The 26,035-nt window shown below is 35.3% G+C and overlaps 1 protein-coding gene across 13 annotated transcripts in view; it reads left to right on the top strand.

Moving 5' to 3' along the window:
* il12ba (interleukin 12Ba) overlaps positions 1 to 26,035 on the top strand; it is a 160,590-nt gene that overhangs the window by 66,245 nt on the left and 68,310 nt on the right. For 5 of the 13 annotated variants that reach the window (XM_087280388.1, XM_087280389.1, XM_087280387.1 and 2 more), the window contains one exon: positions 23,735 to 23,805. The exons of the other annotated variants lie outside the window; for them this stretch is intronic. The gene's annotated coding sequence lies outside the window, so the exon portion shown is untranslated. The remainder of the gene's footprint in view (positions 1 to 23,734; positions 23,806 to 26,035) is intronic. 13 annotated transcript variants of the gene reach the window in all.

Below are 26,035 nucleotides of genomic sequence, written 5' to 3' on the forward strand. Positions count from 1 at the left end.
TTCCTGGCAATGCTCAGAATTTATCTGCAAAATATCTGAAGTAATGTCAGAGAAAGAGGACCAGTACATGCGTGGAGTGCTTTATGAGTGTTTAATGTCCCCCATAAGCGCTCGATATTCATTTATTAAATAATTTATACTCGTAAAAGTCAACAACTACATATCATAAAACTAGATGTGAGCATTATAAACACGTATGTCAAAGTTTACAGTTGTAATAACATTCTCCAGATTACACGACACCACAAATCCAACTAGGCTTAATGCTTCAAGCTGTGGAAAGATTTATGCTAAGTTTAGGCCGGCTGATTTAATGATAACTTTCCATTTATGTAATGCGTTGACTTTTTTCGTACACAGCAGACATTTTGTATATTGTATATGTCTGAAGAGCTTGGGATGTTAACCTGTGGTGGAGGCTATGTCACTCTTTTTAGTTAGAAGTTAATAAAAGGCACTATACTACATTAAGGGCTATTTTAAAAAATAAAATTGTCTATTTTTATGAACATCACATTAAAATCTGTCTTAGTGTTTACTGTGGCTGCTACTTAAATGTATAATTATAATGTTAGGTGATCCACATATCACAAAACTGTAGAAACTAGTTTTTAATATTGATTGGGAACAATGTATTATTTAAGATACGACAGTTCTTACACTAAGCAGTAAAGTAGACATTTTTAAAATTGAACTAAGTACACACAACACCCTATAAATTAACTTGACCTTTATCTATTTTATCCCAAATTTTTTCCAAAAGTGGTTACTGTAAGGCTATTTAACAAATCGATTAAGTATATACAAGAATGTAAGTCATGTAAAATAGCTTTTTTTCCACACTGTAACTGTATACACTGCACTGTATATATATATATATATATATATATATATATATATATATATATATATATATATATGTGTGTGTGTGTATATATATATATAACAATCCTATTTACTGAAATAATAAAATAATAACTCCACGATGGTGTTATCAAGACTTTCAGAAAAAGGAAAAAAAAATGTGTGAGACTGATGACGGCATGCATGATGAATACTGTCAAATTTACTCTCAGGCCCTTTGACCCTGCATTTGAAACGCCTCACAAAAGCGGTAATTAATTTTTGTAATTTGACTCAAAGATGATATAATACATTCATAAATGCAAATAAATGTTCATTGGTATTTTTTTTTAAAATCAAAGTACAGGGTGATTCAAGAAGAATACCACAACTTTGAAAATCGCACTCCGCAAATAAGAAAAGGAGAGCTAAGCTCTTTCTGTCATCAATTTAATGAAGCTCTGAAGTTTCAAAAAACTATTAATACACTTCACATTGATTAATTACCCAAGTTTCCATCATGTTTCTTTAATTAAATACAAATTTAAGTTGTGGTATTCTTTTTAAATCACACTGTATTAAAAGGTTTTGAGGATTTAAGATTATAATGACTATTAAACGTGCCTTGTGAAAGGGGTCTATAGCTGGGATCAAGGTCCCATAACGCACTTTAAAATACTATTTATTCTGTGATCTAAGCGTGTTTGCTGTTTGTGGACAGATTTAAAAAAAAAAAAAAAAGGTATTAAAAATGCATTCAAACATAGAAAATTCTACATATAATATTGCATATCATATACTGCAAATGCCCATTAAAGTAGATTGAATAACATGTGAATAGCACACAGGGCAATTCTAGAGGTCTCCATAATCCTGGACCAGGCTTTATCCTGAGCAGATGCTGTAGCGGTCATGGAGGAGTTGAGAGCATGAGACTGGTTCCTTAAAGTCTCAGGGCTCTATTTTGACGGTCCATGCGCAGGGCGCAAAACGCAGGGCGCAGACGCTTTCAGGGCGTGTCAGGACGCGTTTTTGCTAATTTAAGGACGGGAAGTCTGCCTTGCGCCGCGGCGCATGTTTTTCTTAATGAGTTATAGGTTTGTTTTGAGAATAAACCAATTAGAATCTTATCTTCCATTCCCTTTAAGAGTCAGCTGCGTCGCGCCAAGAGTGCATTTTCTATTTACAGGACGCAAAGTAAGTCTAAGTGGAAAAAATTTGCATTTCACAAGCAAACAGTTAACAGTTAACAGTTTTTTTTTTTTTTTTTACAGAAAACTGTTAAACAGAGCATCTACTGCGTGAGAATGAGAGATAATGGATCACTTTCACTTTCGCTCTTGGATAGGGAAACCTTTACGCACAGACATCAATTAGTATAAATAAATACTTTTTAATATGTTTGTTAAGTGCAAATAACCCTAACCCTAACCCTATTTCTAAATTCAGTTATAATTTCCAGCAAACTAATAAATGAATAATAATAGCAAATTGTGCTAAAAAAAAAGTTATATCCTAAAACACATGCTGTGTCCCATATGGTCTAAAACGTGACAGGTGGGCAAATCTAAGCTTGTTTTTAATAAAACAAATGTAAATTTGGATATAATAAATAATACTGCTAAGAATAATAACATTATACAAAAGCAAATTGTTATGAATGAACTGAAAAAGCCCCCCGAGATGAAGAAGAAATAAAACCTGTGGTTTTTCATATTTATGTAGGCTAGAAAATAATATGTTTTGTAATATTTTAATCCTTTATATTTATATTCTATATCTATTCTTATTATATTCTATATATATCCTTAATATTTACATTTTGTCATATGTAAAGATATTTGCCTATTGCTCTCTTGTGCTTATTAAGCAGTGCGTAAGCGAGGCGCAACTCTGCGCCAGAGTTTAGACTGGGTTAGTTTTGGTCTAATGAAAAATCTATTACAGATTCTCAAAATAGCAACGCGCCAGCAGTCCGCCTCAGAACACCTTCCTTTTTAGACCAATGAGCGCTAATGCATTTGCTATTTAAACAGCGTAGCGCAACGCCTCAAAACGACTCTTGCGCCAAGCTGAAACTACCAAAAGACTACTGCGCCACGCCTTGCGCCACACTGAGCCGGGTGTATGATAGGGCCCTCAGTGACAGACGAGTCTTCGCGTTGATCCTGTGGCCAGTCTGAACACCCTCTGGTGACCTGCTTACACCTGCAGCTTCTCCACATTGAACATCCAGCGTTTTCCAGTGCCTAGACTGCAGCTCTGCACAAGAAGTGTGGCCAGGGGAGAATTGGTCGTGCCTAACTGAGCCTGGTTTCTCTCAAGTTTTTTTTTCCTTCACTTTTGTCAACTGGTGAAGTCTGTTTCTTGCCACTGGCTTACTTGGTTTGGGACTTGCAGAACTGCCCGTCGATTGATTTGCTCTCTCGATTGATTAGTGTTTAGACTTTTAGCTGTGAAATTTAAACCACACTGACCTGAACTAATCCGAACTTCAATTCTAAAAACTGGACTGACACAGTTTTAATTTACTAGAACTTTTATGTTCAGCTGCTTTGACACAATTCACATAGTAAAAAGCCCTATATAAATACAGATGAATTAAATTAAATTGAATGTGAATACAAGTAGCCTGCATTTTCCTGATTTATCAGTCTCTCAAAGAGCAATGCTTGAGATTCCATACCGTTGGTCTAAGTATAACACAGATGTAGGTCAGCAATTATATTTGCCACACATTGTCATGGGACAACATAGGCACAGTCCAATCATAGATGTGGTGCTGTGATAGGCACGAATCACCTCTCAGGGATAAAAGGTAGTATATGAGGTATATCTGGATGTCCGTTTAGGATGTCTGGTATCTAAAAGATGTAATCGCCCTACTCAAAACATTAGATAAAGCAGATATCTGTGTATCATTGCAGGGTCTGCGGTATAATTATATAAAACCAGTGGCTGAACATTGACTGAGAAAGTCTTGTCTAAATAATGGCATTAGCAAAAAAGTTGGAGCACTAAGCCTTAGGATGAGCTCACTGGCTTGGATAATTAGAAATACTGCAGAGGAGTTTTGTGAAGTTTTACCGATGGACTCAAGCTTACATAGCTATTTTACAAGTTTTCCTATAACAAATGTTGGACTGAAGCGCTGTAAACGTCATACTCGCCAAACAAGTTAATCCTGGTTTGGATTTCAGACAGAATTCAGGAGATTTATTGCAACTAAGGTCTCTTACGGTGCAGTAGAGCAGTGTTTCTTTCAGTGTTTTTTTGTCCTGTGTTATTTACAGCCCTTTCATTAATACCTTGACGTCTTACAGCATTTGCTTTCCTTTCTAAAGTTTTGGAATCTTTTCTTGGAGTACATCTGTATATCTTTCTTTGGTTTATGCATTTTATATGATGTCTTGAGCTGATCTTAAATATATCAGACCCAGTCAAGGCCTTTTTAAATGATTGATGAAGCCTGTAAGAAGCCCAATCCTTTAATTCAGATTTAAAAGCTCAAAGTATTCTTACTACAGAGAAGCTGATTTTTAGCAATAAATATCAACCCTTTAAAGACAAACATGTTTTGAACTCAGAGGTGCAGAAAATTGTATCTTATTGAGAAACGAGACAAAATATATACTACTGTATATAACAATGGTAGATTTACTAATCCTGGACTGAAGTGTTAAGGAGCTCTTATCATGCAAAATCAACTTTTGGAAGCTGTTTGGACAGAACTGTGTGTAGGTACAGTGTGTCTACAGTCCTATTGAAATGATATTAACGCAAGGCATTCTGTGAGTATATCTAAAGAGCACAAGCTCTCACACATTGCAGGGTGTGAAGTAAAGACTGAGCAGAAGGTCAAAACAACACTGAATGGTCAAATTATTCATATCCCAGGATATACAGCAAACCAGCATTGTTTTAATGGATGTTGATTGTAATCATGGCAACAGGAGTTATACTGTAAACATACATGCGTATGTAATATTGATGGACAAACAAACTACGTGTGTGTGTGTGTGTTCTCAATGCATAGATTGCATGTATAGTACATGCACAATTAAACAGTTTATTCATGTCCTCAAGGACAACACATACTAAGAGATGATGCCAACCATAGAGCACTTCTAGAGGTCTCCATAATCCTGGACCAGACCGTATAATGAGCAGATGCTGTGGTGGTCATGGAGGAGTGGAGAGCATGGGACTAATTCCTGAAAGACCCCAGTGGCAGACGAGTCTCTGCCTTGATCTTGTGAGCCAGCCTTAACACCCACCTACTCACACCTGCAGCTTCTCCATGATGGATGTACACATATCTATATTTAAGTAGAAATACAGATATTCATGTTTAAAATGACTCTGGTAAAAGTTGAAGTACTGACTACTCTTTTGTACTAAAGTAAATGTAAAAAAGTACGGCCTCAAAAATGTGCAAAGGTAATAAGAACCCGTTTCAACCACAGTCCAAACAGATGCGAGATAGGTGAATAATAACATTGCTCAAAAAGTTGTCCCATGTATCTTGACACAAACTCACTGTGTTCAGCTTGTAGTATTTTAAACTTCAGCTGCCATTGATGTTCATACACTCTAGAAATAATTGTGAAGGCCTGTCTATCTTTATAAATAATGTCTTACATTTAACAATGAACTCTGTCCAAAATTTATTGCTTTTTTTCTTTTGCTAAAATAAATACTTATATTAGACTGCAATCTTTTTTTTTGAATTAAGCTAAAGCTGCTTATTCTTTTGAATGAGTAGCTCTCATACATAACCTGTTATTTTACTTTTTTCCTTTTATTTTCAGGGTATTGTGGTTATTTTATTGAATGGATAAACATTTATTCTGTTACAGTTTTTCTCAGTCTCTTTAGTCCATTTGTTAGATCAGAACAGAAATAAAAAATCTATAAAAATTGTAAAACAGCATAAATTCTGTATTAGGAAATATAAACTTATCAGAAATAAATCGCAATGCATAAAGTTTTTGATTGTTTTAGTACTAAATCTAAAAATCTTCACAAACAGCACAATTTTTCGCAATATTAGGCTGAAAGATCAGAGAGCACTTGCAGTATAATCAGAAGTGGACAAAAGGCTTAAACAATTAAACGGCATGTTTTTGAGCTGGAATGTGTCACTGTTTAGGCTACCTGTGATCTGATCGAGCAAAAGGTGCAATATTACCCTATAAACAGGACAGCGTGTTAAATTCACCATCTCCCTCTATCTCATCTGCGTAGTCATCCTTGCATTTCTCATAGTAATCTTCATAAACAAGTCTGGTAAGGTGTACGATAGTCTTGGTTAAAAAAAGCTGCACGATGCATTATGCGGGCCACAAAGACGAAACAGATTTGATTGCATGAAAAATGCATTTATATTGTGCAATGATGAGAAACAATATAGATCGCACCGCCGAACACATGAAAACGAAAGTAACGACCGTGGTTTGAAAAATGTAAGAAGTAGAATGTACAGATATTTGTGTACAAATATAAAGAGTACTGATACCAGAAAAAAAAAACTACTTAAGTACAGTAACAAAGTATGTGTACTTCGTTACGTCCCATATCTGCTGTATTGACACAATCTGCAGTGTAAAAAGCGCTATATGAATAAAGATGAAATTGAATTTTAAGGGTCATGAATTGAGATCCACTTACGATATTATAAAGATTTTTTACCTAAAAAGTACACATAAAAATCTATAAGTAATAGGCTATTTTCTGTCCTGTTCTCTTCAGGGCACACAATTTAAACAGACGTGGTGGATTGCAAAAACACGCTGCTATAATTTAGGTTTAAAAGGCTTAAATACACAATGCATATCAAATGATCTGCAATAACAGACAAAGCAATCATGACTCTGTGGTACAATATAGTCAGCACAACATCAAATTTTCATTTCGGAATTGTATTGTGCCTTGCGAAGTTCATCCAGCTTTTCCTTTAATGTTGTGATCAAAAGGAAGGCAATTCAAAGACTGTGCTTTAAAACAAATTGAAGCTGCACTGCATCTTGAATTCATACAGCCATCTTTATTGTTTGGTTCCTGCATAGACCTGCTTTTGCCTTTTTGTTATTTACTTAGGGCCAATCACACTGTTTTTTGCGTTGAGAGGCGCATCTTTTGAAACTTTTGTTTACTAATCTTTTGCTTACTAATGGCGTTGAGGGTTTTGCTTATCTTTATACTGCCTGCTGTGCCTCACATTTTTGCCATTGCATGCTGTGCGCTCGCAGTTAAAAAAAGAAGTCAACTGAGTGAATAAAGCGCATTAAGTCAGTGGCGTCTTTTCTATTCTCCAATTAACTGACAGTAGAGGCGGGGTTTTTGTTAAGGTGACACAAAGTCCCTTTAAGACAAGTCATTTCACTCGGTGGCCATCTTTGAAATGCCTTTCGGGCATTATACTCAAGCATTCTGTCTGAGTGGGGAAACATTAAATTCTCCAAAACTACTTACCAAGCTTATCATTGAATTTCATTTTAGAACCCCCCAATAAAACTAAACAACAACTGTCTCTTAAGTTTATAAATGTTCAAATTATTCAAGTTTTGCTGAAACTCACGTTTGGTCCAAGCTCCTCCCACAGGGTGTGGTTCAATGGGGAAGTGCGCTCGTTTTTCCTATGAGAGAAATGACTACGAATAATAAACGGCAGAAAACAGTCAAACTACTTTCTCTACAAACAGGTGTTTGCATGACTATACAGACTGAGCAGAATTATATAATAAGAAAATAACTGTTTGTATCATCAAGCAGCAAAATGAGCTGTTTTTAATGTTTAAAAATGAATGAAAGTGAATAAGACCGGAAGTCTTGAGCCAAAATTACTGAAATGGCTGCGGCCACTTGTACGCGAAAAATAAAGTAAATAGCTATCTATAATTGGCTCTTGTACTAGGAGGCGGGCTTTATTTGCATATAGTGATCAACGATTGGCTCCTGTACTAAAAGGCAGGCTTTATTAGCCATATTGACATTACACTTTTCTCCATTTAAAACAATTTGAGTGACATATGCTGTGTATTCTATAGTCTTAGGGTGACAGCAGTGTTTGTGTTGTCAAGACGACTATGGAGACTATTAAAGATGGAGGAGAGACTAGTGGTCGCTGTTTCAAATTATCCAGAACAGTATGACTTTACAAATTTTAGATTGAATATCACAATATTTATACACATTACAATTATAACATTATTAACAGCAACACTCGTGCACAATATGCAGCTGAAAGTCATTGCCTAGTGACAGAAAAGCACACTGTGCTGCTTTTTTTCTTGTCAATAAAAAGACAGTGTGGTGTGGCTCACGTTTTTGGAACATAAAACCGTTCAGTGTAATTAGCCCCTTACTGTACAATGTGTGTGAATTAGCGGGTGGAGCTAAACAGCCAGTGATGAAGAAATAGGCGTTGCTCTTGTTTTTATAGTACAACGACCTCCTATATGTCAAAAAAGGGAATTTTGATTTCTCAATTAATGACCCTATTAAAAACCCTTATATATATAGTCACCAGAGTGCAGTCAGAGACACTCCTCTAACTGTAGAATAATTAGCTGAAAGTCTCTTCCCAGGTGAGACAAATATAGAAAGAGCTGAAGTGTGAAAACGGGGTCAGGACATACCACTCATATTGATTTCATAGCTTAGTCATGCCTAATCTTGTCCAGCTCATTCGGCGGTTATGTTAGTATGGGTTTCATTTGATCGTAAACTCAAAATACACGTTTTTCAATATTCTGGAGAACTCAGTAAGTGTATGCACATTGTCATCATAATTATATATGAGTCATGTTTTGGAATGGCTCATGGTAACTGTCGTTGGCTTCAGCTGCCATACCTGAGGCACATTTACAGGAGTTCACACCTGTTTTCAATGAAATGTTTTCCTCTTTTGGGTTCGGTCCATAATTTAAACAAGAAAAATAAACATTTAATTAAACATGACCTTTATTTAAATGCATATGGTTACAACTCATATTCCTAGGAATCACATAGGAAGTATTTTTCATGAGAATTGAGCAGATTTTTTTTGTCTTTTAGCTTATTGATTTCATTAATAATCTGCAGTAAACAACGTCTATAATTAATACCATCTCAGCCAGATGCCTCACATCGTGGGTCTTCATTTTTAGCATCACAAAGCAACACTTCTATTAGGCTTTCCTGTCATTAAGTTCAGTTGGTTAGGTTGCATGAATTAGGTTATGGTAATAAGGTGTGTGAGCACTTCATCTGCCAAGCTGAATTAAGCTCTTTAACATTGTTAACATAAATGAAATGCAATAAAATGTTCATCAAGAATGTGAATGGAGTCTGGAAAATTTTGTATTGATTTTCACAATGAGGCTGTTTAAAGACGGTCATTAAAATGGTATTAATAATTCAGAACTACAGTTGTCTTGTTGTTTAACGAATCTTGGAAACTGCATCACTTATCCTCAAAAGTATTTACAATATATTGATATGCAAATTAAGCCATGAATTGTGTTACGTAATGTATTGCATAACTAAGACCCTACTGTGTGGTTTGAATGGAGTGAGCAAAGCCTATTGAACGGTTTAGGGAAAACATACTGCTCTCTTCCAAGGTAAAGGGATGAAGTAGTATTTGAAATTCTCTCTGGAAACAAGGTCAGTGTGAAGAATTACGCAAGAGGGTCTGTTGTGTCTACAATGTTACTGTATCTTTCTTATAATTAATTGCAAAGTGTTTAGCCTGGGTCGGCTGTTTCATTTCAGGATAGTGTCTTGTATAATGTCAAGATGAACCAGATATCATCTGGATTTTGTAAGGAGGGAAGAGCCTAACTTAAGAGGTTCATGGTTTCATGGTTTTCATGGACTCCTCCTTGTGTGCTTTGCGATTTATAGTCTAAATATGTGAAAATACCACATGTATCTTCTGTATTTGCAGTGGATGATGGGTCACATGCAGTTGTTGCTCTCAGTTTGGTTCATTCTTTTATCCTTTTGCTGTGTTTAAAATCGATCGGATTCCTTGCATCTGGTGTTGGTTGGTAATGAATAACTTATTTTTGGAGTGTCAGTGTAGTGGAACCTAAAGGAAATTGTAAAATTAAAATGGTTTTGGGGTAAAAATGTCCTTCAAGCACTACACAGCACAATAGCAATAACTCAAAAGAACATTTTGTAAAGAGAAAATCTGTGTGATCAGTATCACAATTTGATGGTTTAATTTGATTATTTATCAGAGAAAGATTGATTATATATGACCAGTGCTAGGGGTAACACATTACAAGTAACATAAGTTACATAATAATATTACTTTTCTAAGTAATGAGTAAAGTACTGCATTACTTTTAAAAAAATAAGTAATATTTGAGTTACTTTTTGAAAATGTAACACAAGTTACTTTTTAGTTTATTTAATTTGATTTAAAAAAAAATTCTGAATTAAAATTAAAGTAGTTACAATAAATCACGCAATCAGTGAGCGAATGTTTTCGTTATTTTGAGCGCATTGAAGAAATGGAAAAGGGGATTATAGTCTCAATGGACTGTGATTAAACTTAAGACAAATAGTACAAAATAACAAACACGTTGCTTTAAACTTTCAATAATCTGTATACGGCATGTAAAGCTCTGGGGTCAGGAGGTTCTCATATAACATAACCCTAAATTTTTTTTTTTTTATGTGTTTTATTAAAGGTAAATGAAGGTGTAGGTTATACAGTGCATTATTTATTGCAGAGCTCCTCTTTAACACAATAAAAAGTTCTGAAAGAGATCAAACCTCTACCCGGTAATAAAAAATAATACCAAAGTAACTCAAAAGTAATGTAACGCAATACTGTTTTGGGGCAAACCCAATATTGTAATGCATTACTTTCTAAAATAATTTTTTCAGCTCTGTATTTAATATTATGATTTATACACAAGATAAGATACATACTGTCTAAGTTGTCCCAAGAATGTGTCTGTTCTGTCATGTTTCAGCTCCAAATACTTTACATTCACTTTTTGTGTATTTGTTTCTCTTTGAATAAAAATAAATAAAAATAAATAAATAAATACAAACAAGCTGCTGGTCCCCACCTAAAAAGTCCATATTGTTATCTTAAAATTAGTCTATAGGCCTGCATAATTAATAAATGTTTCTTTTGAACCCATTGAGGAGGACAACCCCGTTGACAGTTTTTGTACTTTTATTTCAGAATGTAGATTAGATGTTTTTTTTTTTTTTTTTATCTAATCAAATTTTTCTTTTATTTAATTTTTTTTTTTTTTTTTGGTATTTTCCCCATTTTTTTTTTTTTTTTTTTTTACAGTATATGGCGAGTGGTTAGCACTGTCACCTCACAGCAAGAAGGTTGCTGGTTTGAGTCCCGGCTGGGCCAGTTGTCATTTCTCTGGGTGCTCCAGTTTCCCCCACAGTCTAAAAACATGCGGTATAGGGAACTGGATAAACTAAATTGCACTGTAACAAATTTTAGGCCACAACAATACCAAAAAACATAATCCTTATTTTGTTTCACTTTTTCTTGTTTACCTAACTTTTGAAAAAATCAGCTGCACTGACCTAAAATTATTTGTCAGTAATACAAAACACATTTCTTTGTGTTAACATAAGCTTGTTAGTGTTCTGGAGAAGTGAACTACTCTGTAACAAAACTTTACAAGTTGTGCCAACTGTCCATGATAAGGATATAGGATTATGAGAATAAGGATTATGTTTTTTTTTTTTTGTTCACTCAACTTCAGGCATTACAGTTCTGCGAGAAATGTTTAGTTGGCTGTAGTGTGTGTGTGCATGTGAGAGTGTGTTTCTCCCAGTACTGGGTTGCAGCTGAAAGGGCATCCGCTGTGTAAAACAAATGCTGGATAAGTTGGCAGTACTTTCTGCTGTGGCGACCCCTGATGAATAAGAGGACTAAGCCGGAGGAAAATTAATAAATAAACAGTATATATACATAACCTCTAGGTTACTATTGTAGGAAAATATCAGCAGTTACTACATAATTTCAGTATCACCTTTCCTTAAAATGACACCATCTAATCCTATTTACGGGAATATTCTGCTTATGAGCTATCAGATTTGTTGCTATGACAGCAACTACCATACATGACATATACAACAAACAACAGCCTCTTATGGATGTTATCTAAAAAGTGCAGCAAACCATAAAGTACCTGGACCAAAGGATTCAGATCTAACAGAAGCATAGACTGAGTCACGTATCTCTAAAGAACCTGTGTTGTTTATTTCAGAAATGTCTCAGACATATTAATTTTTTTTTTTTTTGTAACTTCAGTGCACTTTTGAAGAAAAAATTGTTCTGTTTCTTTATTTGTTTGCTTTGAAGTTGTTTTATTTATTTATTTATCAGGTTTAGGTATTCAGAACAGTCAATCCACTTTGTGCCAGTAAATCTGCATGCTGTTGAAATACTGTTTCATCTGCATCACAAATCTCTTGTTTGCAGGCTAGTGATAAGGTGCAGACTGCAGTGCATCACAAGTGGTTGACCTTTAATGAATTACTTTAGTTCACTTAAGTTTAAACAAAAATAATAGTAAATAATTCTGACAATGTTGCCTGTACGTGAAAAAAAATGGTTGTGTAAACATATGTTATACTCTCCACTCTATTCTTATACTCTCCACATTTTAACTGACTATAAGAAATATTGCCAGCACATGTCAACCTACACTAACACTAAGTATACCTGTAATCTAATGAGAATTACTTGATATGTAGATGCAATGTAACTCAAATTCAACAAAATGCGTTAAAGGGACCATCAAAATAAAGTGATACCAAAAATAAAAACTGCTTTATTCTAGTTTAAATAAAACAAACAAGTCTTTCTCCAAAAGAATAAAAAAAATTTAACAAAGAAAAAGAAAAAAATCAAAGGACAGCTGATAACTTTCACTTCAACTGTACAGTGTGTGCATCAACCAACAATATGCCAGATTCACGGGTGCTCTGGTTTCCCCTTACAAGTCCAAAGACATGCCCTATAGGTGAATTGGCTAAGCTAAATTGTCCGTAGTGTATGTGTGTGAATGGGAGTGTATAGGTGTTTCCCAGTGATAGGTTGCAGCTGGAAGGGCATCCACTGCGTAAACAAATGCTGGATAAGTTGGCGGTTCTTTCTGCTGTAGCGACCCCAAATAAGTAAAGGGACTAAGCTGAAAAAAAGGAATGAATAAATGGGTTTCTATGCAACTCACTGGACTTTTTTTCAGTGAAAGAAACATTATTTTAGAAAAAAAGATATGTTACTCTAACAATCTAATCAACTAAAACAAGTGAAACAAACTAAAACACAAACAGACAGACAGACAGACAGACGGACGGACGGATGGACGGACGGATGGACGGACGGATGGACGGACGGATGGACGGACGGACGGACGGACAGACAGACGAACAGACAGACAGATATGTAAAACTCATGAGCTTTATAAAGGTTGCCAGTGCCACTAGCAATACTTGTAAAATATGACCAAATTGCGAGTGAATCCTAAAAGGAATGCAAATTAAGCAAATACATTTGAACTGTTTCTTGATGAGGATTTGCTCATTGTATGTTAATAATTATTAACAATCTTTTGCTATTTATAATGGGTATATTTTAATTTTACACGCCCTCATTGACAATAAAGGAGGTGCAATTTTTAAAAGTTTATGTTATAAATTTTAATTGTGTTTTTAAGAATTCACACTTAGCTGATAATATTAGTATTGCGTGTTTGGCATGCTGTCCCTTGAGAGAACCCAGAGCTCAGAATATCTTCGAGCCTGGGGCTCCCTCCCATTTGCAGGGCGAGAGGGGAATTTGAGCTCAGGTAGGTCTCGAGAACTCCCCTTTTGTTCTGGTGAATGAATTAGGAATTGCTATGAGAGATACAGTAGCTGACTAAGGTCATGTTTACAATGTCAGGTCTTTATGCCTAATTCCGATTAGTTGCCTATATCTGATTTTTTTGCCTGTTCGTTTACACTTTCTTTCAATTGTGACCCATATCTGATTCATGCGTTTGCACTGGCCGTACAATTTACGACATCACGCATGCATGAAGGCGGGTTCTAGCATCTGCTCCACACTAGCCACAATGGAAGAAATTGTCTTGCTTTTAGCTCTAAGAAATATGTGAAGTTCGGCTAACTTTAAAATGATTTTGAGGAGGGGGAACGGGCCATCATCGCCGCTTGCTTCTATGGTTTATATATGGTGTTCTCCACCATTCAGAGGAATTTGTGAGTACAAAAGACATCTCAGAGCTGATAAAAGCAAATTGTGGCGGGCTTTAATAACAAGCAGTGGGTCTGAAAATTTTAGGATGAGCAAACTAACATTTGATATGCTGTGTCAAAGCTTGTCCACATACCACTTTCCTCCTCCATGTTTCCTGTTGTTGTTTACAGCGTCAACGTCTCCACACAGGCTCTTCCTTTTACATCAATAAATTCAAGAGTTCTTAGCTGATGATTGGTAATAAGCTAGTTTGGCATGCTGTCCCTGAGCTCATGAGATCTCTACACAGAAATGCCAACTGGTCGGGTAGAGACCCGAACCTGAGGCATTCTTGCTGTGAGGCCAAAGAGCTAGCCACTGGGCCACCGTGCTGCACAATAGAGGAAAAAGAGGAGGAGGGGGGGGGGTTTTGAATGATTAGCACGTGATCCTCTTGAAATTAGTTTATAAATACACTTCACAAAGTAGAGAGGTACACCCATTGTTGCAGGTTTTATGACATACAAAATAGAATGCTTCAGTAAATCCGATCTGCCTGCTTACATGATAGTCGCATTGTCACATATCCAATTTATATCTGATTTATTTCCACACATTTATTTCTACAAATGAACGCATGCGTTTTTTTGTGTTTACATGGTCATAGAAGAGATCTGATCTGCGTCACAAACGTATGAGGAAAAAATCTGAATTGGGTCACATTTAACTGACAGTGTAAATGGGGCCTAAGAGTTTGTCTATGATGGCACTTTGGATTAGTCAATTTACTTATGTTGCATGTCTTTGAAGGGAAGAAGCTTGGGAACCTGAGGGACACCCACGCAAGCATGGGTAGAACATGCAGGCTTTGCACAGAGATGCTGATTGGCCTGGTATGGACCCAGTAACCAGTAACCTTCTAGCTGTTAGGCAACAGTGCTGACCACTGGGCCACTGTGCCGCTATATCTGTAAAGGGGAAGAGGAGTAGGGGTGAAGGGGGGATTCTTTAAGACAAAGATGACTGAGGTGAGAAACTCTTGTTGTTTATTGTGAGTTAGGGTTCATCTGTCACATCATGTGTTAGATGAAGCGGGACCAGCTGTGATCAATCATAAGCACGTGATACTCTTGAAATTAGTTTATAAATAAACCGCACTTTGAGTTGCAAATATTTTATTACTTGCTAAGAGAGTTGATACCATTTTGTGGCGAAACAATTTAAACTCATATAAAACAGCTTTTAACTCAGCTTGTTGTTTATCAAACTTCTCTGAGTGCTCTGTGTTTTCACAGACAGACTCTCATGACCGTCTAGAGTCCACAATAATCTATTCAAAAACCTTAATCACTGACCTTAGCATCAAATTGAGAGCACTATACTTGATACTTTGATGTTGTTAGAAATAACTAACGTCGTGACTGTAATTATACAACTTCTACTTGCGTAAGTAAGGAAGGCCTTCTCTCCTATTGTAGTTTTGAAACTTGGACAGCGGCCCACTCTCGCTGACAGGAATTATTATCATGTCAACATTTTCACAGCATGAATTCCATAACATAGTCTGTCATCTCCGCACGTTTAGTTCCTGCTGCTTTGTTTGCCTCAACTATAAGCGACAATTTGCATGCTTTTAACACCCATACCCACCCAATGCCTGTGAGCGGCTTCCTGTTTCAAAGGGTCTGGAAGGAAATAAGCATCTCTGAGTTTGAGAAAACCCTCCATCTGCAGAAACAGTTGAGGCGAGCCGAGAGATGGAGATAACAGCTTTTTGTTAGACGTGAGCTGTGTTATGTGGAGGGTGACTTTAAAACCTGAATCCCTGTCTGTGCTGTATCTCTTCTACAGTCGACTGTCCTATTAGCAGGCGATTAGACGCCCAACATCCATTTCACGCTTCGCTGGGCATGGGAGAGAGCTTCTTGATTTGTTGTTTTTGATGTTTTCGTTCAGTCTCTCTGTGTCTGTCATTATGTTTGTGCATATAGTGGGGGTGCATGGCTTTTACTCTCTTTTCAGTAGCTACTGAAGCCATCAAAAGCCCTCTTTTGACATGACTGTTACACTTTATCAAAATAGCCTACAAATTATAGTGCAAGTATAAAATAATAAGAACAATAAACTAATGAATCCTTCATAGTATCAAGTGTTTATCTTGACTGTTACAAATGAAAGTCAGTGAAAATAAAGAACCCTAAAAGTACTTGAGTAAAAGCACAGATACTATGATAACATATTAGCTGTTCATTTCTATGTCAGCAATATTTTTTTTACCAATATTGAAGTGTTTTAGTTTTATTTAAAATACATAAGTGTCACAATCACCAGTGATCTAATCTTCATAGATCTTTGGAGAACATTCACATAAACATGCACTACAATCCTGTCTCACAAGAACTACATATCCAGTCATGCACCATCATTCACACACCTGGTTTAGATCCCCATGATTGCAAATAGACACAGCTAAAGCTGTTCAGAACTGATTACAAGGACATACACCGCGCACACATGCTTCATGGCTGAGTCCTGTTATACTGTTAGGGAACATTACAATGCGTTTTCCTTTTCTTGTCTTGCCTTCATGTTTGAACATTGCTTTGCTTTGTTTTGTTTACCCTGTCCGCTGCCTGCTTTTTGACCATCTGTCTGTTGTAGACATCTGTTTGCTCCTGTGTTGGCTGTTGCTTGCCTGACCATTCTCTGCATAATAAACTCTGCATTTGGAACCACGCTCAGTTGTCCACCGTCCACTTCACATATAAGTACCTGATTTTGAATATACTTAAAGATGCCATAGAATGAAAATCTGGATACCTAGGCAATATAGGCATGAATAATGAGTTTAGCATATGGAAACATATACCGTAAGCCTCAACACCATTGTTTACTTTTTCTCACACTGTAAAAAAACCTGGTTGCCTTTCTGGAGTCCTTTGAACTTTTATTTTGTTAAACTCGCGTAATTTATAAAATTAAGTTAAAACATGATTAACTTAGTTTAATAAGTTACAATGAACTAAACATATGCTGTCAGGACTAATTGATTATATAATATTTCATATATACAGACAAGCACACAACATAACCACATCCAATTGAAAGTAAACACACAATAAATACTCACTAATAATAAATACATCCAAGGGATGTATTTGTGTATTGTATAAATTCTGTGTTTGTAAAATCCTGGTGCAAAACCAGCCAATTTGAACAAAACATGACCCAACTTTACAAATTTTTTTATCCAAATAGGATCATTAATATGCAAGTCCCAGAAAGCATTTGATTGGTCACAACATTTCCTAGTGAGATTACAACAATGATAATTTCCCTGTGTTTTCATTTAAGTTTGATTCATACAAATGTACAGTGTTCAATACAGTTATACTTATGTACAGTGTGTAGGACTATTATCCTGAACACATGACAGGCCTTAAAGAAGAGTAACAGAGCAGTTTTGAAGCAGGCAGCCGTGCATGATCAGTAAGCATTCACAGCTCATCAGAATGCAAAATGCAGGATTTACAGACTGTAAAGTTATTCAGTGTCACCCTGAAGAGGAGTGCAGTCTGTTTAAATATATCTTTGGTTAGTTAAAAATGTTTATTGTGAAATTGTCTATGTTTGTAATAAGGCAACAAACACATTTAAATCTCTTTAACATTTTGATTGATAATAAAAAAACTCATATGTTTACATAAAGGTTGTTTTCAGATACATTAAACTCACTAAATGCAACTACTGTTAGTCACTAGCTATGTTTATATCTTAGGATGCTAATTCAATTTATGTGCAAAACAGAAATATTGCATAGAAGACGAGTGAATAAAACATTCATATAAAGTCAAAGAGAACAAAATCGTCACTTCCTGATTAACTGGTGCCAGATATCAAAAGTAAAACTGAATTCCCTTCCGCATAGAAGAAGCTGCGTGAATCTTTTCTTTATTTAATAAATGGCTTGCGCCTCAGAAGACAAATGCTGACACGCAATGAATGCATTGTGCCGTTTGAAGGCGTGAGACGCAGCACAGACACTTTTGATCATGGAGGTCATTAACGATATAATAACATATACTGAAATGGTTAAGATGTTTTAGAATGACCAAAACAACATTTCAGATGTTTTAAAATGTGGTCAGCCTGCTGGTTTATCCATTCACTCACATTTTTATCAACACATGATCTCTTACAACAAAATCACATGACTTTTTTTAATGCGCATACTGGAATGTGTTCGTTAGAAAAGTTTCAATCATAGTTTATGTGCATCTTTTGCTTTCGAATAAAAAGTTTATCGTACTCAGTTACGCACATAATTTTTGACATCAAATTATCAGCATTTTTAAAACCGTTTTTTATGTGCATGTCCAAAATGTGCATTAAAATAGGTAGATGGAAACATAGCTACTTTCAGATGCACGAGCTGCAGAGCTTATTAATATTCATGACCCTCAGAAATATGGTCAAAACTAACCAGATGTAACCAAACTAGGGCAAATTCCTAGGGCTGGAAAAACCCTTTCTGGGTAATTTCTTGCAATTACCTAGTCCACATGACTTATAGAAATCAGAGAACCATTTACAATATTTTAATAGTGCATTCTATGGCACCTTTGTTTTAAGTATTCAAAGTTTGATAATTGTTTATTTATTTTGCAATATATATATATATATATATATATATATATATATATATAATTTTTTATTTATTTATTTTTATTACCAAAACAACAATACAACTACTACCGGGGATAATTTAGGGATGCACACAATTGTCAATATAAAGCCGAGAATTTAACAACAACAAATAAACACAAAATGACAGTAACTGAGGATGACATTGGGTTCTTTTGTCTATTGTGCATTCCTGTCGCTAGCATACTTTATATAATATTGAATTTAGAGCAGGCTTGTCTTATGTTCAGCCGGGTTAATGAATTGAAGGATAGTTCACGGCACTCTGTTTAAGCCTCTAAATTGATCCTGATTGCTTTAGTGGTGTAGAGTCCATAAAGCGTCTGTGTAATGGTCATTGATTGGTCTTCAGAAATATCATCAGGCTAATTTATACCCTTGCATTTACAGCAACGATAAAATGATGTGTCATATCACTGACCTTCAATTATCTCTCTCTAAATGTCAAAGCATCCAGAGGTGTTCGAGTGCAACGTTTTTCATTGATCTGCATTTAACACCGAACAGTCTAATCAATTTGAAGAACATAATAAGACTTTTTTCCCTCTCACTTCATATAGTGCTGACAAACTTTTGGTTAGTAATATGATTAAATAGTAATGCATAATAATATGCATACATGCTTTTGTTACATCATAATTAAAATTGTTATTTTTACCCCCTATCATTTATTAGAATTTAAGACATTGTAAATGTGATTGCTGTACCTCTTGTTAAAGTTCATTCATTCATTCATTCATTCATTCATTCATTCTCTTTTTGGCTTATTCTCTTTATTAATCCGGGGTCGCCACAGCAGAACCACCAACTTATCCAGCATGTTTTTACACAGCGGATGCCCTTCCAGCTGCAACCCATCTCTGGGACACACACTCATTCACACTCATACACTACGGACAATTTAGCCAACCCAATTCACCTGTACCGCATGTCTTTGGACTGTGGGGGAAACCAGAGCACCCGGAGGAAACCCATGCGAACACGGGGAGAACATGCAAACTACATACAGAAACGCCATCTGAGCCAGCCGAGGCTCGAACCAGCGACCTTCTTGCTGCAAGGCAACAGCACTACCTACTGCGCCACTGCGTTGTCCTTGTAAAAGTTTATTTATACAAATCTTGTTTATAAAGAGATGAAAAAAAATCCAAATGTGTCATGCAGTTTAACTTAAGCTTCTGAAAAGACATAATCACTTTATAATGAACAGCATTCATTTAGGCTTTCGTGTATTAACTTTAATATGCGAATATTAGCAGAAGCTCAAACATACCTGCTAGGCATGTAAGAACAAACCTCATTGGTTCATCTGCAAGCTTAGATGTAATGCATCATATGCAAGAATAATCCTCTATGGTGCATGTAAAAGGGCATCTATGATGAAAATCATCTTTTGTAAGCTGTTTGCACAGAACTGTGTGTAGGTATAGTGTGTCCACTGTCATATTGGGGTGATATAAACACAATAAATATATATATTTTTTTCTCATGTTAAAATAGGATCCAAATCTCTCCTATTTTGAGGCCTGCTATGACGTGATGTTAGAGTGCGGTTTCTCCGCCCACTGAATTAATTGACTGCTGCGTATTAACATGTCTCCATAGTAACGTGTATAATCAAATCCATAAGACAAGACGTGCAACTGGGATTAAAAGATCTGTTCAGCTGTCTGTGATCAGCAGCACCTCAAAAATGAGTTTTACAAGTTTAAAAAATTTTTTAAAACAGTGCATGTTTGTAATAAAGACATTAAAACCACTATGTAATTCATCACCACAGCTGCATGTCAGTACAATTATAAAAGAATACTAAATCTCAGTTTGTGGACTTTAAATCAGGTTTATTTTGCGTGTTATCATAATGGATATCCAAACAGCTGTGGATATTAACGTGTATCCTGTCACTTTTGCCATGCAAAGTGCAAGTGCAAAGGTAAACATGTGTGACTGTGCTCCTTATGCATGAGACGCAGCAAGAAAAGGACAAGGCAAGTGGGAATAGTGAGTGGGGAGAACCAGCTCATTTGCATTAAAGGCACAGGCAACAAAAACAGCTACAGTGTACCAACAGCTTACATTTCCTATATACACAAAGGTATAATAAATAATCTGAAAATTTGTTTACAGACACAAAAGACCTATCCTAAATCTTGAAAAAGGGGTGAAATAGGTGCCCTTTAAGCAAGCCTGCTTGAACTTGTATGACCAAATCTAAAAAATGTAAACATTGTTCATCAAACAAAAAAAAAGAATAAAAGTCTCATTTAAATTGGTTATTTTATAAATCAGTTATATCTTTTCAGAACGGCTCAATTAAACGCATCTAAAAACAAATCCATACGAACTAAACTGCAGTCACACTGCACTTTTCTCCCTATAGACTTCCATTCATGCGCATGCGAATGCGGCAGACTGGAAACGCAAGCTTGTGTGACAAGTTTCACGTTTCAAGGTGTTGGAAAGTTCAATCTTGGTGAACTCTGACCTGCGAAATCGCATCACATAATTGCTTGAGGCCAATCGAGGATCAAAACATGACTTCTCTGGACAGAAATTTAAAATATGGACCCATCACTTGCATTTTTAATGTCTAATCAACTTGTTTAATCCCTTTTTGCAGTGCCGTTCTACAGAATATCACAAACTCAAACTTTAATGTGACTGCAGCTTTAGGCTGTCTAATGTTTTTTTGAAGTGCCAGTGTTTTGAATGAATAGACTTTCAAAAGACAGATTAGATTTTTTTTTAATTTCCCTAGAATTTGTCATTTTTAGAAAATAAATCAAATCAGAGAGATTTTTGTCAATCTTTTTAATGACATGAGGAAGAGCGATCAATGACTGACATTTCATTTTGAGGTAAACTAAAACCTTTCTGTCTTATAAAAACAGTTTGCACCAGAAATTTATGGCATTCATTCAAATGTCCAACAATAAATACCGGTCTAAATGGGGTCCACTTCAGAAATCGCTTTTAGAGCTGGTCAAGGACACATGTGGTCACATCACATTAATCGTTTGAACACTAATGCATCCTGATTCACCCCATACAATACTGAAGTATCGACTCTTCTCATGTAGTGCATAATGATGAGCATAAAATTTGTGATTACATCAGAGCCTACCTTCTTCACATTTCACTGAGAAGTGACAAGACATGGTTTTGATTTAATCTAAAACAAAGTCTGTCTCTTAAATGGATTTGCAGCTCCGAAGATCTTTCAAATACTGTGTCCTATCCCGGGCTGATGCAACAAGACTCCTGCTAGTGGTAATTGGTGTGTTCACTCTGAAAATGATGTGCAATGTGATGCAGCGACAGGTGATCAGAACGTGGTGTTTCATATAGATGCACAATATTGAAATTCTGGTTGACGATTTTCATTATTCATGAATGATAGCCAACAAATGCTGTAAAACAATCTGTAAATAGTAATATATTTAAATGTACCACTTTTCTCAGTCAAATGTCAAAAGAATTTACTTGGAATTTCTCAAAAATTTTACTTAATATTCTTATTAAATGCATTTCACTTAAATTCTTTTACTTGGATTACTAGCCTTTTTTTTCAAGCTGTTTTCAAGTACACCCTACTCCTCATTATTTTACAGTGCATTTTAAAATTAAGTTATTTTGCCAAAATACATTTGAAATAAACAACGACAAACAAAATCACCCATTTTAAAAGTTTAATGAAGTGATTATTATCATATGAAATGTGATAAGTAGATATTTGTTTTGGTATTTAGTAGATTACAGAGTTATTATAAGATTCACAGTATAATTTAAGGAACAAAATATTAACTTTGATGTTAGGTGCATTAGAAATGTGCATGTGGGATTTTTCCAAAATGTACCTCAATTTCCATACATGAACACAATTTTAAGCTTTTTGTCTGTATAAAATATTCCCAGCTTGTTCTGACCTCCGTTTTAAGTGCAAAACTTGTAAGGGCAAATTTTTTCATGTATTTTAGTCATGTGTTCACATCCAACCATTTTGGAGACGAGTTCATTCTGCAATCCAGGAGATAATTGAAAAACGTTTTATTTTCTCCCCCTCATTTTTTTTTTTTTTTTTGTTGAATGACATTCCTGAAGACCGTTTTGACTCAGAGCTCAAACCTCTGTTTACAACTCTTACATTTCTGCCTAAGACATGTATATTACTAAAATGATCTACTTCTCAAATGACAGCTTTTCATGTGGATTTCTCAGTTGTCAGTTTTTGTTCCTTTGGAAGAATTAACTTATGACCTCAACCACAAACAGAACAAATTCAGGAGACTTTGGGAACCTCTCTAACCCTTTCTCCATAAACTCTGAATTTTTTTTTTTTTTTTTTAAGAGAGTTCTGCTTTCTTTTTTTCACCTTAAATTTGTTTGTTTGTCTGATTGTCTTTGTCTTTTTTGTTTGTACTTGTTTCAAAATTCTTAATAAAAAAAGAAAAGATTTGTGTATGCACTGCTAAATATGACATATTTAATATATGGTATCATTGTAAACTCTGTAACGGAAGTTTATGCTAGTATCAGGGTAAGAGTTTCAGAAAAGTAGCTTACTTAATGAGTTTTTCTTTCTTTCTTTTTTGTCAAGAAACTTGTGAGCAAAGGAAATGCTTCAGCAATCACCAAATTTAGCCATTACATAAAGTTTTTCTGCCATATCCCTAATTTCTGTCAGTTAAAATGCAACTTTGTGTATTGTATATGACTTTATTTCCACTCCAAAAAAAAAAAAAAAATCATATGAAAAATGTTGGTAACTACAGTTTTATCCTAATACTGTATATTTAGAAAAATTAGACTATAGTTTTTCTATGCATATTCTGCCTCATTTACATAAGCGCTTTAAAAAGTAAATCATTCAACTAACACCAACTCAACTCCCTGCTGAGTTAATGGCTTTACCAGCTTTAGGGCCTCTGGGATCAACAAATAGTTCATAATTTCTTTTTTGGGCAGGATCCAGCTGAAATATGTGACAGAATCATTGAGAAATATCAGAGGCACTCAACTAATGGACTTTTTAATGGGTAAGTTTCCTGGTGAGTTTTAGATTATTAAAAAAATCTTGTTTTCCATTTTCTTTTTTATGTATAACTGGCGTTGTGTGCTACACATAATTTTTGTTCTTTTGAGAGTTTGCTGCTGCTTTTGTAAATCAATTTAAACAATAACCTTGGTTGGAAAGGTTACTTTTAAAATGTATTTTAATACCAGTGACAAAATACACACTTTATAAAGTCATTTGATAATTTATTTGTGAGATTACTAAAGTTTAGTAGAGTTACTATCTATATCATTTGGATTACCTTGGAATACTAATAAACACCAAAATGAAAAATCGGACATGGTTTTCATTAGCATAATTTTTTTTAAATAATATAAAAAAATTAAATAAATAATAAACTTTGATAGGCGAGGCAGTGGCGCAGTAGGTAGTGCTGTAGCCTCACAGCAAGAAGGTCGCTGGGTTGCTGGTTCGCTGGTTCGAACCTCGGCTCAGTTGGCGTTTCTGTGTGGAGTTTGCTTGTTCTCCCTGCCTTTGCATGGGTTTCCTCCGCGTGCTCCGGTTTCCCCCAAAGTCCAACAACATGCAGTACAGGTGAATTGGGTAGGCTAAATTGTCTGTAGTGTATGAGTGTGTGTGTGGATGTTTCCCAGAGATGGGTTGCGGCTTGAAGGGCATCCGCTGCGTAAAAACTTGCTGGATAAGTTGGCGGTTCATTCCGCTGTGGCGACCCCGGATTAATAAAGGGACAAAGCCGACAAGAAAATGAATGAATGAATAAACTTTGATATACAGTTGACTTCAGAATTATAAGCGCCTCTGAATTATTAGCCCCCTGTTTTTTTTTCCCCTGTTTTCTGTTGAAATGATAGCAGATTTTTTCAACACATTTCTAAACATAATAATTTTAATAACTCATTTTTAATAACTGATTAATTTTATCTTTGCCATGATAACAGTAAATCATATTTTACTAGATATTTTCAAGACACTTCTATCCAGCTTAAAGTGACATTTAAAGGCTTAACTGGGTTAATTAGGTTAACTAGGCAGGTTAGGGTAATTAGGCAAGTCATTGTATAACGATGGTTTGTTCTGTAGACTATCGAAAAAAAAAATAGCTTAAAGGGGCTAATAATTTTGTCCTTAAAATGGTGTTTAAAAAATGTAAAACTGCTTTCATTCTAGTTGTAATAAAACAAATAAGACTTCCCCAAAAGAAAAAATGGTCTCACTTTATATTAAGTGTCCCTAACTACTATGTACTTACATCAAAAAATAAATACAATGTACTTACTGTGTTTATAATGTATTTGAGAACACTTGTGGTGCTTTTAAGTTGGGATAGAGGTTGGGTTATGGACAGGTCTGGTGGCATGGGTAGATTTAAGGGTAGGTTAAGGTGTAAGGGATGGTCAACAGTGCATTTACAAATGTAATTACAAAAGTTGATTACAGATGTAATTACATATATGTATTTAATCAAACTTAAGTACACAGTAAATACATGTATTTACACAATAAGTACATTGTAACAAACTATTAACTACTGTGTAAGTACATATTAGTTAAGGCCACAATATAAAGTGGGAAATGCAGAGAAGTGAGTATGCACAAATAAGCCCACCAATATCAAAAGCACGTCTACGCCCTCGGTTTTACAGCATTGACGCTGTAATGTAATTCATATTTAATCAGTTAAATAGACTTAAGCATCCGTTTGGTTGTTAAAGCATAAAAAGAGACGAAGGAGCGTTTAAACGCAGGCGCCGTTCTATTGAAAGTACTGGGGTAAAATTAATTTCCATATATTAAGTGAAGTTTATTTATAAACTAATTTCGAGAGGATCACGTGATTATGATTGAACACGGCTGGTTCTGCATTAGCTATATATGATCCACCAATCAGGCCATTCCTAACCCACTATAAAGAGCCAGGGTTTCTCACTACAGCCATCTTTGATTTGAAGAATCCCCCCTTCCACCCCTACTTCTCCACCTTTCCCTTCATAGGGTGTTAAAAATTAAAATTTTTAAAAAATTAAAAAGGCATACTATTGTTGTGTTTAGGAATGCATATGTTTAATATATCATTATAGACCCTTTGGGTACAAATGCCCTCTGAAATTATATCTCTTATATAATTTAATATATAATTTAAGCCTGTTTTTTGTTTTTCTACTTACAAAAAAAATTATATCTTGTAATGATCGTAGTTTTCTTGAATACATGCATAATTATGTTTTTTTTGT

This window comes from Danio rerio, chromosome 14 (assembly GCF_052040795.2).
Source record: "Danio rerio strain M-AB ecotype USA chromosome 14, GRCz13ab, whole genome shotgun sequence".
Classification (NCBI taxonomy): Eukaryota; Metazoa; Chordata; class Actinopteri; order Cypriniformes; family Danionidae; genus Danio; species Danio rerio.